The 17,625-nt window shown below is 40.2% G+C and overlaps 1 protein-coding gene across 3 annotated transcripts in view; it reads right to left on the bottom strand.

Moving 5' to 3' along the window:
- The window catches only part of USP54 (ubiquitin specific peptidase 54), a 118,679-nt gene extending 101,522 nt beyond the window's left edge, over positions 1–17,157 (bottom strand). Inside the window, exon 1 of one of the 3 annotated variants that reach the window (XM_041749565.1) lies at positions 16,646–17,157. The gene's annotated coding sequence lies outside the window, so the exon portion shown is untranslated. Of the gene's footprint in view, positions 1–16,287; positions 16,409–16,610 lie in introns of those variants that run through there. The other 2 variants (XM_041749567.1, XM_041749564.1) reach the window with 2 other exon arrangements.
- Between the last annotated feature and the right edge of the window lie 468 nt (positions 17,158–17,625).

Raw genomic sequence — 17,625 nt, 5'->3', positions numbered from 1 at the left:
AAGTTCAGGCAGCAGTGGCAACAGCAGCTACTGCTGCTGCTCTAATTATGGTCTCACCAGAGAACTGAATTTTCAGCTACAATGGAGATCAGGTCCTTCAGTACTACCCTGTGAACGTTGAGCTGTTTGTTTCAACAGATCCTTACCCAGAGTCAGACCTTACCAGAATCACCCTATTTTCCAGAATTTACAACTCATTTTCCTATACCAGGATTTATAATGCTTCTACATCTCTTACTGTTTGTCCTGTTCACAAGTCTCAATTAACCAAGGCAGCTAAATGTACTATATGCAGTTAGAACTAAATCGTGAAAACTCAAGTTTGCTACTCAGTTTTACTACTTTTTTTATTTTTTAAGATTTTATTTATTTATTCATGAGATTCACAAAGAGTGAGGCAGAGATACAGGCAGAGAGAGAAGCAGGCTCCCTGTGGGGAGCCTCATACTGGACTCGATCCCAGGACCCCAGGATCACAACCTGAGCCGAAGGCAGATACTCAACTACTGAGCCAGCCAGGTGCCGCTCAGTTTTACTACTTCTAAGAAAACATTTACTCTGACACAGCTGTCTATTTATTGATAAAGGACATAATCCTAAACCAAAAGATATGTAGACATCATTTCAAAATAATATACTGGCACTAAAATCTTCAATCAGAAGTACCCAGGGCAGCCTGGATGGCTCAGAGGTTTAGCACTGCCTTCAGTCCCGGGCATGAACCTGGGGACCCGGAATCGAGTCCCACATCGGGCTCCCTGCCTGGAGCCTGCTTCTCCCTCTGCCTATGTCTCTGCCCCACCCCCTCTCTCATGAATAAATAAAATCTTAAAAAAAAAAAAAAAAAAGAAGTACCTGGGTACCAAGTAGTCATTCAACAAATATCTCTGTGTACTTTTATGTACAACCATCTCTGATAGGGAGCTGAACTGGGCTTTCAACTTTAAAAAAAAAAAAATCTAAGAAATATTAGATTTTTAGACCTAAGGCTAATATACCTTCGCCTTCCACAGGACTTCTGCAGTACTTTTACTTCTGCTGTGATAAACTTGTAGTACACCAACAGGCTAAGGAGTATAAACTAGTCAGAGAAATATCAAACTCATAAGTGGTTATCTTTGAGAGATGGCAAGGGACTTACAATCAAGAAGGGGAAACTTTTGTTCTAAAAAAGCCCAGGTGAAAGGATGAAAAAAAGAAACAAGCTACAGACTAGAAGAAAATATTCAACAAAGGACTGGTACCAAGGCTATATAAAGATCTCTCAAAACTCAACAGTAAAATATCAAATAAGCCAATTAGAAAATGGGCACAAGACATAATCTTTTTAAAAAAATAAATAAAAATAAAACTTATACACAAATGTTTGTAGTAGGTTTGTTTTTGTTGTTATTGTTTTCATAGCAGTTTTATTTGTAATAGCCCAAAACTAGAATAGCCCAGATGTCCTTCTTTTTCTTTTTTTTTTTAAGATTTTGTTTATTCATGAGAGATACAGAGAGAGATGCAAAGATATAGGCAGAGGGAGAAGCAGGCTCCATGCAGGGTGCCCAACGTGGGAATCGATCCCGAACTCTGAGATCACATCCTGAGCCAAAGGCAGACGCTCAACTACTCAGCCACCCAGGTGTCCCATCTAGATGTTCTTCAACAGGCAAATGTTTAAACAAACAATAATACATATGATCATATCATGGAATAGTACTCAGAAATAAAAAGGAACAAACTATTATTACATGCAACAACTTGAGTGAATCTCCAGGAAGTTATGCTGAGAGAAAAAAAGGCAATCCCAAAAGGTTACATATTGTACGATCTCATTTACATAACATTTTTGAGGTGAGAGAATTTTTGAAAGGGAAGACAGATTAGTGGTTGTCAGGAATGGGGATGAGGTTGCCTACAGAGCAACACTAGGGTCCTTGTGGTTTTAAAACTATTCAGTAAAAAATTAATTAATTAATTAAATAGATAAATAAATAAAACTATTCAGTATGTTGACTACAGTGATGGATACATGAACCTACACATGCAAAAAAAAAATTACACAGAACTCACACAAAAACACACATATACACAATGAATAACAAAGTAAAACTACAGAAATCTGAATTAGATCAGTGGTATGGGGATGCCTGGGTGGCTCAGTGGTTGAGCGCGCCTGCCTTCGCCCCAGGGTGTGATCCTGGAAACCCGGGATCGAGTCCCACATCAGGCTCCCTGCGTGGAGCCTGCTTCCCCTTCTGCCTGTGTCTCTGCCTCTCTCTCTCTCCGTGTCTCTCATGAGTAAATAAATAAAATCTTTTTTTTTTTAAATGTGGGAAAAAAATATGTGGGTAAGGATACTTGGCTGGCTCAATAAGTAGGGCATGTGATCCTTGATCTTGGGGCCATGAGTTCCAGCCCCATGTACAGTGTAGAGATTACTTAAAATAAAAAATAAAATAAAATAAATAATAAAATAAAATAAAATAAAAATAAAAATAAAATAATAAAATAAAATAAAATAAAATAAAATAAAATAAACAAATAAAATAAAAATAAAAATAAAAATAAAATCTAAAGGGATCCCTGGGTGGCGCAGCGGTTTAGCGCCTGCCTTTGGCCCAGGGCGCGATCCTGGAGACCCGGGATCGAATCCCACGTCGGGCTCCCGGTGCATGGAGCCTGCTTCTCCCTCTGCCTATGTCTCTGCCTCTCTCTCTCTCTCTCTCTCTCTCTCTCTCTCTCTGTGTGTGTGACTATCACAAATAAATAAAAATTTAAAAAAATAAAATAAAATAAAATAAAATCTAAAAAAAAAATGTGGGTATAAGTAACTTGCCTATGATCACAGAGAAACTGAGCTGACATTTGAACTTGACAATAGATCTGTATCTTCACCCAGGAAAACAGTAACAAATAACTTTAGGTAAATTACTTCTAAAAAAAACTTAAAGCAATTACTAACACTAGGAAAAATAATATTTATGTAAGAAAGGAAATGTATTACTATGTGGCTTAGCTATGAATATTATCTATAAAGCCATATGTAAACAATGAGTACTGATGTATTCGTTTTCTATTACTGTGGTAAAAGCAACACAAACTTTTTATCTTAGACTTCTAGAGGTTAGAAATCCAATATGCTTTCACTGGGCAATCCCTTCTGGAGGTACTAGGGGAAAATCCTTTTCCTTGCCTTTTCTAGCTTCTACAGGATGCTTGCATGCCTTTGCTCATGGTTCTCTTTCTTCCACCTTTTTAAAAAGATTTTTTAATTTATTTATTTGACAGAGAGAGCACAAGCACAGGGAACAGCAGGAAGAGGAAGAAGAAGCAGGCTCCCTGCCAAACAGGGAGCCCAATGGGAGGCTCAATCCCAGGACTCTGGGATCATGACCTGAGCAGAAGGCAGACACTTGACTGAACCATCAGTTGAGCTACTAAGGCGTCCCTCTTTCCTCCATCTTCAAACCAGCAACAGAGATTGAATCCTTTTCACATAGCCATCTCTTCTGCCTCCCTCATCTACTTTTAACAATCCTTTTAATTACATTGAATCTGGGGTACCGAGGTGGCTCAGTGGTTGAGAATCTGCCTTCGGCTCAGGTCGTGATCCTGGGGTCCTGGGATCAAGTCCCACATGAGGCTCTATATCTCTGCCTCTCTTTGTGTGGCTCTCATGAATAAATAAAATCTTTAAAAAGGGGGGGGGGCAGCCCCAGTGGCTCGGCGGTTTAGCGCTGCCTTCGGCCCAGGGTGGAATCCTGGGGACCCGGGATCGAGTCCCATGTTGGGCTCCCTGCGTGGAGCCTGCTTCTCCCTCTGCCTGTGTCTCTGCGCCTCTCTCTCTCTCTCTGTGTCTCTCATGCATGGGTGAATAAAATCTTAAAAAAAAAGAAAAAAGAAAAATATGCTCTGTTTAACATGTTTCTTGCTTTCAACATGGTACAAGAAGGTACTGCTAAGAGAAAGTGTTTAAAAGGCACCTGGCTGGCTCAGTCAGTAGAGCATCTGACTATTGATCTCAGGTTCATGGGTTCAAGCTTCACACTGGGCATGGAGCCTACTTTTTAAAAAAGTGCTTAAATATTGAAACATGGATTTCAGAAAAGTTCATTCATTGCAAACCAACAAACAAGGCTATTGGCTTTTCTCCTCAAAAGCTACTTGTCTAAAAAAAAAAAAAAAAAAAAAAAAAGCTACTTGTCTATGGAGAACAATTATACAACCAAACTGAAAGAAATAAAAAAAACTCTGAAAGAGCAACAGAAGATTAAGAACATTTCTGGGGACACCTGGGTGGCTCAGCAGTTGAGTGTCTGCCTTTGGCTCAGGGCGTGATCCCGGGGTCCGGGATTAGGCTCCTGCAGAGAGCCTGCTTCTCCCTCTGTGTCTCTGCCTCTCTCTCTGTCTCTCATGAATAAATAAAATAAAATTTTTCTGTTTATACTACAAGCACATATTTATGTATGTTTCTGATACAAACAAGAGTGAGAGAAAGATGGGATCCCTGGGTGGCGCAGCGGTTTAGCGCCTGCCTTCGGCCCAGGGCGTGATCCTGGAGACCCGGGATTGAATCCCACGTCGGGCTCCCGGTGCATGGAGCCTGCTTCTCCCTCTGCCTGTGTCTCTGCCTCTCTCTCTCTGTGTGTGTGTGACTATCATAAATTAAAAAAAAAAGATTATTCTTGAAAAAAAAAAAAAAAGTGAGAGAAAGAGAGTTCACAAATTTACTATCTGGCTACATTTACTATCTGGCTACTACATTCTACAGATGTACTCCCTGGGAGAAAAATACTGAAAAGTGAACCTCAAAGTGAATTCTACTTTCCCATTAATTCTCATTAAACATAAAAAAGTGTCTATATTTTTCACATCAATAGACCAAACTTAAAATTTTAGTGAAGATGTGATCAGGCTGGTGACTGGTTCGACATTAACCTGAACATTTGACTCCATTTTCAGTATTTCTTCTTGTTTTTCTAGCAGCTAAATGTTCCTTTTAGCACTTCCTATTATTTTCCCAATCCCATACCCATATCATTCCTACTCATCCCAATGCTCAGCAATTTTTTTAGGTCTGGAAAATCCCTTAACACTTAACAGCTCCCAGAATGTTATTCTTGTCAGCCTCTGCCTTCCCGTACCTTTTAGTTGATGTCTTTCACTTGTAAGCACATCCAAACCTAAACAGGACAAGGAATTTATTAGCAGCTATCAGCAATGGAAAGGGTCTGGAATAGGATGGGGTCACATGTGTGACCAGCAGTCGTGGATTTTTTCCCTACCTTCTATACTTGGCCAATCTGACACAACCTTTAAGGCAGACATCTTCGTATTCTCAGTGTGGTCCAATGACACTTTGTACACTGATGGACATGTTCCATATCTGCACTATCCAATATAGTAGCTACATGTGACTATATGGCTAGTATGACTGGGGAAATGAATTTTTACCCTTATTTAATTGTAATAGTCACATGTGGCTAGTGACCCCCATATTGAACAGCAAAGCTAATTCCTGCAGAAACTCAAGTTGTTGCTCTGGATGCCAAAGCCCTTAGCTAGTGACCAGATACCCAACCAGGATCTTGTCAACCCTCTCTCCTAGAAGATGTTCCTTATATGCCCCAGCTTGTCGAGAGGGTTCTACAGTGAATAAATGAATCATTTAGAACCACAAAGTGACTACCTGCCTAATTTTCTATAGTTTCTATCATCTCAACTCTGCTTTGTCAAAACTACTAAATTGGACTCCTTTGAGCTTCAAGTTAGCACTATCTTTTAGATATTATCCATTAGATCACTGCTTCTCAGACTAAGGTGTAAATGAATCACCTGGGGATCTTCTTAAAACACGGATTCTATGTTTCTACTGTGTTTCTAAGTGGTCCTAAACCTAGGTTCTAGGTTCTCCTAACCCCTAATCTGAATGGATCCATACAACTGACAGTTCAGCAGTAAACAAATTCAGATCTGTATGTTATGGCATGCTTTCTCTTTCATCAAATATTTGCACCACGTAATGGAGCTGTATAACAAAATGAATTTTTTTGTAATGTGAGCTCTATGCCCAATGTGGGGCTTGAATTCATGACCCCAAGATCAAGAATCACATGCTTTACCAACTAAGCCAGCCAAGCATCCCAGGCAATATCAATTTTGAGCAGTAGATGATGTTATTTGATATGGTATACTACAGTCTGAAAACTAATAATAACTACTATTTTTACTTATTCTACAGAGAAGAATATGCCTTCATGAGCTAAAGATCTAATAATGCTAATAATTGACAACTGGAATGGGAGCCAAGCATATGGGAGCCCATATTCTTTCTACTATGCCAAATTCTCTCTCAGTGTTAATCTCAAGAATATTCACGTCAAGGTCTCTCCTCAGAATAGAGCTATGAAGAGATATTGCTCCTAAAGAATTACTTTTTCCCCAAGCATAACAATAATCAAAAAAGAGTTTCTTCTAATTGTATGATTAAATATCAGATATAGGGCAGCTCTGGTGGCCCAGCGGTTTAGTGCCACCTTCAGCCCAGGGCATGATCCTGGAGACCGGGATCAAGTCCCACGTCAGGCTCCCTGCACGGAGCCTGCTTCTCCCTCTGCCTGTCTCTCTCTCTCTGTCATGAATAAATAAAATCTTTTTTAAAAAAATAAATAAATAAATATCAGATATAGATATTATTTACATACTTACACAGTCTATTATGGATTTTCAACCTGATCATTTTATTCACCTATCTTCTCCCCAACTTTAAATTCAACTCCATTAACTCAGATGACACATCACAATACATGAGATTAAGAGTTTGTGAATTTTACAATCAAACACCATTTGTACCCAGAAGTGGGCTTTTTTCCTCGTTGTTGTAATTCATAGTTTTATTCACCAGAGTTGGTTTAAAGAATTCTAACCCTCTTAGAATTTTCCTAGTGTATGTAAAGACCACTTTAAAGCATTCCAACAGCCCATTCTAGAGTTTTACCTACTGGTGGTCAAGAGGTTTCCCACAAAAACAGCAAATTAAAAAAACAAAACAAAACAAAAATAACATTGCAAGCTATATGATAAAGGACTAATACTTTTCTGATAAAGAGCTTTAAAACATGTCAAAATAAGAAAAAACGGTGTATACCAAAATGAAAATTGGCAAAGACATCAGCTGGAATATATGACTATCTTGAAAATCCAAAAGAATCAAATGAAAAATCATTATATTTAATAAAAGCATTTAGTAAGGTAATCCAATTCAAGATCAACATAGAATCAATAGCTTTACTACATGTCAGCAATAACCCATTTTTTAAATATCATAAAAGATCCCAATTGCCATACAACCTTAAATAACTATAAAATACCTAAAAACTACACACGTGCAAGATCAATATGAAGAGAACTATAAACTTTTCTGAAGGATTTTTTTTTAACTTGAATAAAGAGAATATCCTGTTTCTAAATGGGAAGTCTCAACGTTGTAAAGATACAAATCCTCCCATAAAGTAAACAATCTATCTGTTTCAATTAATCCCAATTATAATCCCAACAGAATTTTTGTTAGCCTAAAAGGCTAATTCTGAAAGAAAAGTCTTTTCTTACATATATTCTAAGACTGAGAGCAGAACTGACCTTCAAACACACTATAAATCAGCAATAAATAAAACTGGGTGGTACTGGGGTGCCTGGTTGGCTCAGTCGTTGGAGCATGCAACTCTTGAGCTCAGGATTGTGGGTCAAGCCCCACAATGGGCACAAAGATTACTTTTTTAAAAATCTTCTAAAAAAAGATAGGACCATATGAATATAAAAATTTTAGGGGATCCCTGGGTGGTGCCGCGGTTTGGCGCCTGCCTTTGGCCCAGGGCGCGATCCTGGAGACCCGGGATCGAGTCCCGCGTCGGGCTCCCGGTGCATGGAGCCTGCTTCTCCCTCTGCCTGTGTCTCTGCCCCTCTCTCTCTCTCTCTCTCTCTCTCTGTGACTATCATGAATGAATTTAAAAGAAAAAGGTGAAAAGGAAGCTTTAAAAAAAAAAAGAAAAAAAAAATTTTAGTACATCAGGGGAGCAGGGTGGCTCAGTTGGTTAAGCGTCTGCCTTCAACTAAGGTCATGATCTTGGGGTCCTGGGAATGAGGCCCACATTAGGCTCTTTGCTCAATAGGGAGTCTGCTTCTTCCTCTCTCTGTCCCTGCCTCCTACTTGTGCGCGCGCGCTCTCTCTCTCTCAAATAAAGCCTTTTAAAAAAAATTTAGTACATCAATAGACACTATAGATAATGTAACACATTGGAGAAAACATGTCATATATATGTAATATATATATATATATATATATATTTGCAGGGATCCCTGAGTGGGTCAGCGGTTTGGTGCCTGCCTTTGGCTCAGGGCGTGATCCTGGAGACCCAGGATCGAGTCCCACGTCTGGCTCCCTGCATGGAGCCTGCTTCTCCCTCTGCCTGTGTCTCTGCCTCTCTCTCTCTCTCTCATGAATAAATAAAATATTTTAAAAATATATATATATATATATGTGCAGATTTGTATCCACATACATAGCGTTCTTGTTAATCAACAGGTAAAAGAAAAAATTTCAAAAAGGCAAAGAATAGAATAAGCAATTTCAGAGAAATATAAATAGCCAATAAAGAAATTAAAAGATGTTCAAACTCACAGTAGTCTGAAAACCGCAAATTAAAACAAAAATTTTCTGCCCATCATATTGGTAAAAATATATAAGACTGATAATACCAAGCATTAGCAAGTAGGTAAGGATTTGGTTGGTGCTTTCACAAACTGCTGGTGTAATGCATAATAATATACAGACTATTTCAATGGTAGATTGGCAGTATCTTTGAAAATATGCATACCTTTCAAGCAACAATTCTAGGCACTACTTTATAGGTACTCTAGAACATTTACACAAGAGACAGAATAGGAGATGTTTATTTTAGTTGGTAAGTGCAAAAATCTTGGACAACCAAATGTTCATCAATGAGAATTACAGGAATTTAAAATGAAATATAATCAGATATTGGGCAGCCCGGGTGGCTCAGCGGTTTAGCGCCACCTGCAGTCCAGGGCATGATCCTGGAGACCCAGGATGGAGTCCCACGTTGGGCTCCCTGCATGGAGCCTGCTTCTCCCTCTGCCTGTGTCTCTGCCTCTCTATGGGTCTCTCATGAATAAATAAATAAAAGCTTAAAGAAATATAATCAGATATTAAAAAGTGTATATTGATAGGATGAGATCTCAGAGGCACATAGCTAAGTTTAAAAAAAAAAAAGAGCTGCAAAAAAAAAAATTATTATCACTCCTAAAAAGCTATAAGGAAATACATAAATTATAAATGGCATAGAAAAAAAATAAAAATAAAAAATAAATGGCATAGAAAAATCACTGGAAGAAAACCTACTACACACAATATTCTGGAAGTCTTTGTTTCTTAGCCTCTACATAAAATTTTTTTAATGTATTATTTTTTTCTCTTTAAGTATACGATTTAAAAACTTTATTTTTTTTTTAAGATTTTATTTACTTATTCATGAAAAGCACACACAGACAGAGAGAAGCAGAGATACAAGCAGTCAGGGAGAAGCAAACGATTTAAAAACTTTAAAAACAGGCCTCTACAGCTCAGTTGGTAGAACACGCAACTCTTGATCTCAAGGATGTAGGTTCCAGCCCCATGCTGGGTATAGAGATTACTTAAAGATTTTTTTTTTTTTTAATCTTTAAAAAAATTGTTTTTAGTGTTTTGGGGCACCTGGCCGGCTTAGTGGATAGAGCATGTGGCTTTTGATCTTAATTTTAAGTTCAAGCCCAACATTGGGTGTAGAGATTACTTTTTTTTTTTTTTTTTAATTCATGAGAGACAGAAAAAGAGAGACAGAGACATAGGCAGAGGGAGAAGCAGGCTCTCTACAGGGAGCCGGATGTGGGACTCGATCCCAGAACCCCAGGATCATGACCCAGGCTGAAGGCAGACACAACCTCTGAGCCACCCAGGTAGGTGGATGTAGAAATTACTTAAAAACAAGGGATCCCTGGGTGGCGCAGGGGTTTGGCGCCTGCCTTTGGCCCAGGGCGCGATCCTGGAGACCCGGGATCAAATCCCACGTCGGGCTCCCTGCATGGAGCCTGCTTCTCCCTCTGCCTGTCTCTGCCTCTCTCTCTCTCTCTCTCTCTCTCTCTCTCTCTCTCTGTGACTATCATAAATAAATAAAAATTGAAAAAAAATTTAAAAAAAAAAAAAGAAATTACTTAAAAACAAAATCTAAAAAAAAAATTAAATTAAATTAAAAATTAAAAAATTAAAAAATTAAAAAATTAAAAAAAAAAAATCTTGGGCAGCCTGGGTGGCTCGGTGGTTTAGCGCACCTTCAGCCCAGGGCCTGATCCTCGATCCCCAGGATTGAGTCCAGCACTGGGCTCCCTGTGTGGAGCCTGCTTCTCTCTCTGCCTGTGTCTCTGCCTCTCTCTTTCTCTCTCTCTGTCTCTCATGAATAAATAAAATCTTAAAAAAAAAAAAAAATGATGTCAAGAAAGAAAAATATAGAAAAATGTTCATCTTCACAGACAATCAAAGAAATAGAAATTTAAAATGAGATCTCACTTTTCACCTATCATATAAACTGTTTTTACTTCGTTCAATGTCTATTTATCATTGCTGATATAAGTGCTAGGAAATTTATATTTTTTCCACTCATCCCTGGAGGAGTGTAAATGAACATAACCTTTCCAAAGGGTGTGTGTATCAAAGTAGAAAAAAAGGTCTTCAGGTTCTCCTGTGGAGACTGAGAGTTAATGAATATTTTTAGACCATTATCCACTTTACACATATCAACCACTCTTTTCAGTTTTCAGCCCTTCTGGGATAGAAGTTCCATGCTCTTCCCCTCATCATACTCTCTTGCTGCAAACCTTTTTTTTTTTTTAAGACTTATTTATTTATTCATTAGAGAGAGAGAGGCAGAGACACAGGCAGAGAGAGAAGCTGGCTCCTCGCAGGGAGCCCAATGTGGGACTCGATCCCCGGACCCGGGGTCACGCCCTGAGCCAAAAGCAGACGCTCAACCACTGAGCCACCCAGGCGTCCCACTCCAAACTTTTCTTAGAAAAATGTATCAATGCCTCAAAAATAAGTCACATGGAAAACATGGGCACCCAGCCCACATAGTTAAAAGATGCTAGAAAACACAGAATCTCATTCACACCCACATGCTACTCCAGCCTATAGATGGACTGCTGCAAAAAAATCAACTCAATGAAAAAAACTTCACCTGACTCATCTTTAAATCTGTATGTCTTAAGAATATCATATATTACATGGGTGCCCAGGTGGCTTAATCAATTCAACATTTTGATTTTTGGCTCAGGTCATGATTTCAGAGTCCTAGAATCAAGTCCCAGGCCGGGCTTGGTGCTCAGCAGGGATTCTCTCTCTCTGCTCCTCCCCCTACTCATTCATGCACCTATCCCCATGCACTCACTCTAAAATAAATAAATCTTTAAAAAAAAAAAAAAAGAAGGGATCCCTGGGTGGCGCAGCGGTTTGGCGCCTGCCTTTGGCCCAGGGCGCGATCCTGGAGACCCGGGATCGAATCCCATATCGGGCTCCCGGTGCATGGAGCCTGCTTCTCCCTCCGCCTGTGTCTCTGCCTCTCTTTCTCTCTCTGTGACTATCATAAATAAAAAAAAAAAAGAAAAAAAAAGAATATTATGTATTACAACATAGTTGTATGCCTCCACTTTTTTTTTTAAAGATTCTATTTATTTATTCATGAGAGACATAGAGAGAGAGAGGCAGAGACACAGGCAGAGGGAGAAGCAGGCTCCATGCAGGGAGCCCTATGCGAGACTGGATCCCAGGTCTCTGGAATCCGGCCCTGGGCTAAAGGCGGCGCCAAACCTCGGAGCCACCGGGGCTGCCCGCCTCCACTTTTTTTAAGACATATCAACATTTGTTAAAATGGGCCAGTAATGTATCTAGACACACAAAAAAATGAAATAGTAATTTAGCAAACCAAATGTGAAAAGACTCTGAATAAAAGTATCTGAATGCATTTATCCTAACTATAAGTAGGAAGTATAAATACAGTATAAGGGAAACAAGTAGTTTGTACTCTCATCTATCAATAGCCTCCTGAAAACACTGGTTTCCTGAAATTGGCTGAGAGCATCCATAACTCTATGCATATCAATTATTAAATAAAATTTGGCAATGTGGTACATTAAAAGAAAGAGCTGCAAATCAGAACACCTGGGACATTGAAGCTTTGTGACCTTAGCAAGTGATTTAAAGTTCCTCTAAGGGGATCCCTGGGTGGCGCAGCGGTTTGGCACCTGCCTTTGGCCCAGGGCGCGATCTTGGAGACCCGGGATCGAATCCCACATCGGGCTCCCGGTGCAGGGAGCCTGCTTCTCCGCTCCGCCTGTGTCTCTGCCTCTCTCTCTCTCTCTCTGTGACTATCATAAATAAATAAAAATTAAAAAATAAAAAAATAAAAAAAAAAATAAAGTTCCTCTAGGGGGCAGCTGGGTGGCTCAGGGGTTTAGCGCGGCCTTCAGCCCAGGGTGTGATCCTGGAGCCCCAGGATGGAGTCCCATGTCTGCATTCCCTGCATGGAGCCTGCTTCTCCCTCTGCGGTCTCTGCCTCTGTGTGTGTGTGTGTGTGTCTCTCTCATGAATAAATAAATAAAATCTTAAAAAAAAAAAAAAAAAGTTCCTCTAGGCTTTAGTTTCCTTAATATAAAAGGAAATGTATTGGACTCACCCACCTCTAAGCATTAAATTTAGACTTAAGTATCAACAATGATGGTATATTTCATTCTCACTTAGATTTCTAAAGAAACCATGTAGTAAAATATAAAATTTTAATTTCAGGGGATCCCCGGGTGGCGCAGCGGTTCGGCGCCGGCCTTTGGCCCAGGGCGAGATCCTGGAGACCTGGGATCGAATCCCACGTCAGGCTCCCGGTGCTTGGAGCCTGCTTCTCCCTCTGCCTGTGTCTCTGCCTCTCTCTCTCTCTCCTCTCTTTCTGTGTGACTATCATAAATAAATAAAAATTTAAAAAAAAGAAAAAAAAAACAAGAAAAAAAAATTTTAATTTCAACCAGAAAATCAGATTTTGGACTTTGGAATACAGAGTTTAAAAAGTCTGAATGCAAATGTAAAAATACATGTGATATGTATATACATTTTTCTCAATACAAAAAAACTAAAACCCCGAGTAATATAAAAAAAGTCTGACTAAATCTCTTAAAGTCTGTTTTAATAACATTTGCCCTATATTGCATATGAATATAGATAACTGTTTCCATTATTAAAATGATCACTTTCGGGATCCCTGGGTGGCGCAGCGGTTTAGCGCCTGCCTTTGGCCCAGGGCGCGATCCTGGAGACCCGGGATCGAATCCCACGTCAGGCTCCCGGTGCATGGAGCCTGCTTCTCCCTCTGCCTGTGTCTCTGCCTCTCTCTCTCTCTCTCTGTGTGTGTGTGACTATCATAAATAAATACAAAAAAATTTAAAAAATAAAAAATAAAAAAAATAAAATAAAATGATCACTTTCTAGAAGACTCCAAATGTTAACAATTACTTGTTACAACTATTTTTCCAAGCATAGCTCCCTATACAATCATATACAACACAAATATAGCAATTTACTCAATTCTCTGTACAACAATACAAACCTCCTATTTAGCATCATACTAATATTCAAATTAGGCCCCATATGTACTGTAAATATTTGAGGGAGAAAAATCTATGAACAAAGATGCAGAGATTGAATTCTGATCTTCTGGCCAATTCTACCTTCAATCTCTGGTCCTCAAATCCCAAAGTACCCTCCCTGCAAAAGAAAAGAATCTTGCTTAGGTTTTCCAATCACATATACTTCCAACTCCAATCCCTAATCTGCCATTTACTAGCTCTGTGGTCTTTACCAACTTCCTTAATTTCTTAAGCTTCTATTTTCTTGTCTTTAAAACTGAAGTACTGGGCAGCCCCGGTGGCGCATAGGTTTAGCACCACTTGCAGCCTGGGGTGTGATCCTGGAGAGTCCCACGTCAGGCTTCCTGTAGGGGGCCTGCTTCTCCCTCTGCCTGTGTCTCTGCCTCTCTCTGTGTCTCTATGAATAAATAAGCAAAATCTTTAAAAATATATAAATAAATAAAAATAAATAAAACCAAAGTACTAGTACCAGTTGTTGAAAAGCAGAGTGTTATAAAGATAAAAATGAGATAATGTGCCTGGCACATTAATAATCATTCAACAAATGTTAGTTATTATGCCTATTATTGACTTAAGAACATATAGTCATATTTATTTTAAAAGAGTACAAAAAAAAAAGGGGGGGGGGAACACCTGGATGACTCAGAGGTTGAGCATCTACCTTTGGCTCAGGGCATGATCCTGGAGTCCAGGGATCGAGTCCCACATTGGGCTCCCTGCATGGAACCTGCTTCTCCCTCTGCCTGTGTCTCTGCCTCTCTCTCTGTCTCTCATGAATAAATAAATAAAATCTTAAAAAAAAAAAAAATACAAAAAAAAGACAAATTATGAAATGATCTGTGAATTTTACCAAGCTTTCATTGTAATGTTTATCTCTTTTGAGAAACATATGATCTACTGATGCAACACAGTTTAGAATTTGGTTAATGGTTTGTGATTTTTAAAATCATTTCTTCCTTTTTGGTCTTGTCAACCAGGTAAACTCCTGAGGGCCAGAACCTTGTTTCATAAGCTTGGTTTCATACATCATGCTTATTACATTGTAAATATTTGTTTCCCTGTTACTCTCCCTTCCTAGGTTCTAAACATTGCAAGGCAGAGAGCAAGGCTTACTTGTATTTGTATCCTGAAGACATAGCAATCACACAAAATAGGTCTCAAATAAATGTTTGCTGAATGGATAAATGAATGAATTAATCTCCACCCCCACACACACAATGTCTAACACAGTGCACTATACATAATAGGAACTCAGTAAAGCTCCTTAATGGATTCGTGCAGAAATCTTTTGGACCCAACCACATAAAGCTGTATCTTGCCTCAGAAAAGTACTTCTACTTTGGAGTTTAGCTCTTAAAATTACAAATTAAAAATTTTAGTCTAACACATATCAAATGTTATTTGATATTTATTTGATATTTATTTTAAATCTTTAGATTTAAAGACTAACTATATCAAGGCTAGTGCCAGAAGGATTTAAAAGACATTATTCTAATTAATGAATTTGTGAACCTCAACATGGAAAAATCCAGTTACATAATTAAAAGAGAGGTTAACCCCTGCAAATTTATACCTACAAAAGATAGTGAGAAAAATTATCAGAAAGTTTGTATCTGTAAACTGAAATAGGTAAATTATTTTTACGCCTGAGTTGAAGCCATTGTTTCCACTAGAAATAAGAGTTCAGGAGCAAAGTGGTCCAAAGTGGTCCTGTCTCCACAAAACAATCCTGAGATTCAGAAACAAGTATTTTGCCCTCTCCTTGATTTTAACTCCTGGGAGACTTCTTTTATTCCCAGATTAGCAGATACTCAAAATTTGTTCTGTCTCAAAAAAAAAAAAAAAAAACCTCACCCATTTCTTAAAAGGCAAATAATCTGAATATGCACACTTTGGGAACACTAAGTTTTATATTCAAGTTAACTAAAATTATCCCTAGTGTGCAGCCTGCTGCTGCTGCTGCAATTGAAACACTTTTCTTAGTTTTTAAATTACATCCGTGGAAGGCTTAAGTGTCGTAGTGCACATTGTTTCACTGTATCAGCTAAACTGGTTTTTGTACTGCATGTATAATTTCTTAAGTACACCGTAAAGGAATGCTATACTTGAATAAATCTGGGAAGAAACGTGATCTCAGCATACACACACCCCTTTTTCCAACTCAATACGCTCCAGAGGAAGAACATCTTAGTTTGTTTTTTTTTTTCCCCTCGGGAATTTCTCTCCCGCCCCCACCCCACGCTTTACAGCAGCAATCACTCATTATCCCACTCGCAGTCTCTCCGCAGAAAAAACCTTACGAACTAGTAGTAGTTCACCAGGACCCTACTCCCACATCTCATAGTCGGCGGGGAATTTCCTTGGAAGGGGCGGGTGGTGGTGGAGGTCCCGGACGCCACCATTCCCGCCACGCCATTCAGGACCCAGGTCCCGGCGCGCAGTCCTGGACCAGCGTGCGCCGGACCCCCGGGAGCTGCGAACGGTCCGACACCGGGCCCCCACCCCCACCCCCCCAAGTGCAAAGCAAGCGGGGCCCAACCTCCGTGCTCCCATTCAACATACCCTCCTCTTCGCAGTACCCACATTTCTTCTCACTTATTCCTCGCTGTAGTTCGGTCCCTTTATCCAGTTCTGAGTCCGCGGAACCCTCTTCCTACCAACGCGCACACACCCTCCAAGCTCCGGCCCCTGCCCCTTGAACCCTACTACACCCCGGTCCCTCCCACTGGACCTCACGGCAGCTCCAGCCCTCCCTGAGTGCCCTAGTACAGACCGGCGTCAGGTCCCTGTACCCACCGGACCCGGGTTCTCCCCGGCACGTCACACGCGGGCCCATTCCTCCCGACCTACCCCCCCCAACCAGGGTTACCCCTGCACCCCTTTACCTCCGACCCCGCCCCCCTGAGGGTGTCGCACTCACTGCTCCTGCCGCCGCATCCTTAACCGCCGCGGCTGCTATAGCTACGGGGAGCCAAGGCAACCAGCTCTCGCGACACCTTCCTCAGCTAACGGCGAGAACAGCCGAGAAGAGTCTCTCTCAAGAAAGTAAACGAGTCAGGCTCGAGAAGGCTAGGTATATCTCGCGATAGTAGTGTGTAAGATGGCGGCCGCCAAGCATTGTAGGGTGGCCTGGGCAGGTCTGGTGGTGGGCGAGGACGCGCAAGACTCCGGAGCCAGAGAGTCGGAAAAGTATTGCAGGGAGAACGGGCTCAGCCGGGGGGAGTTAGTATGGCGAACCCTACACTGGAATAACTTTAGGGATGTGGCCTTCTCTTCTCCAAGTGCCTCAAAGATCAGTGTCTTCCTTCAGCGGGAAGTTCCCTTTCCCTGGCATTTTCCCCCCCCTTATGCATGCGGAGTGGTTAGAGATGGAGGGATCAAGTCAGAAATTGACCTTAGCATCTCCTCGTAACCTTCAAGTTTTCATCCGTTCTTCTCACACTGGTTTGCAAGTGGTATTTGGTTTCACGGAAATATTGGTTTACTTATGGGTTCCCCACCTCTTAGCAGTTTGCCCAACCAAAATAGGAAATAAAAGTTAAAAAAAAAAAAATCAAACATAAGCCCAGGTGTATGGCCTTGGATTCGAAACGGAACCGCACTGATGGATGATTTGGACTTTGCACTTGTTGCTTGCACTCTGTGGATACATCCTTAATGCCTGACTCCACATTTAGTTGTAGGCCCTTCTCTCTGCTCTCACAAGGGTAAATGCAGACTCAATAGCATCTAGAACAGAAGATGGATTTGAAGAATGTTGGTGAAGCTGATCCGAAGATAGTGAATTATCTCAACTGATTATTCAGTCACAAGTCAAACTCCTTGTTCTTTTTTCTTTTTTTTTTTTTTTTAAGATTTTATTTATTTATTTATGAGAGACAGAGAGAGGCAGAGACACAG

This window comes from Vulpes lagopus, chromosome 3, assembly GCF_018345385.1.
Source record: "Vulpes lagopus strain Blue_001 chromosome 3, ASM1834538v1, whole genome shotgun sequence".
NCBI lineage: Eukaryota > Metazoa > Chordata > Mammalia > Carnivora > Canidae > Vulpes > Vulpes lagopus.
This window is presented reverse-complemented; position numbering and strand designations above follow the sequence as displayed.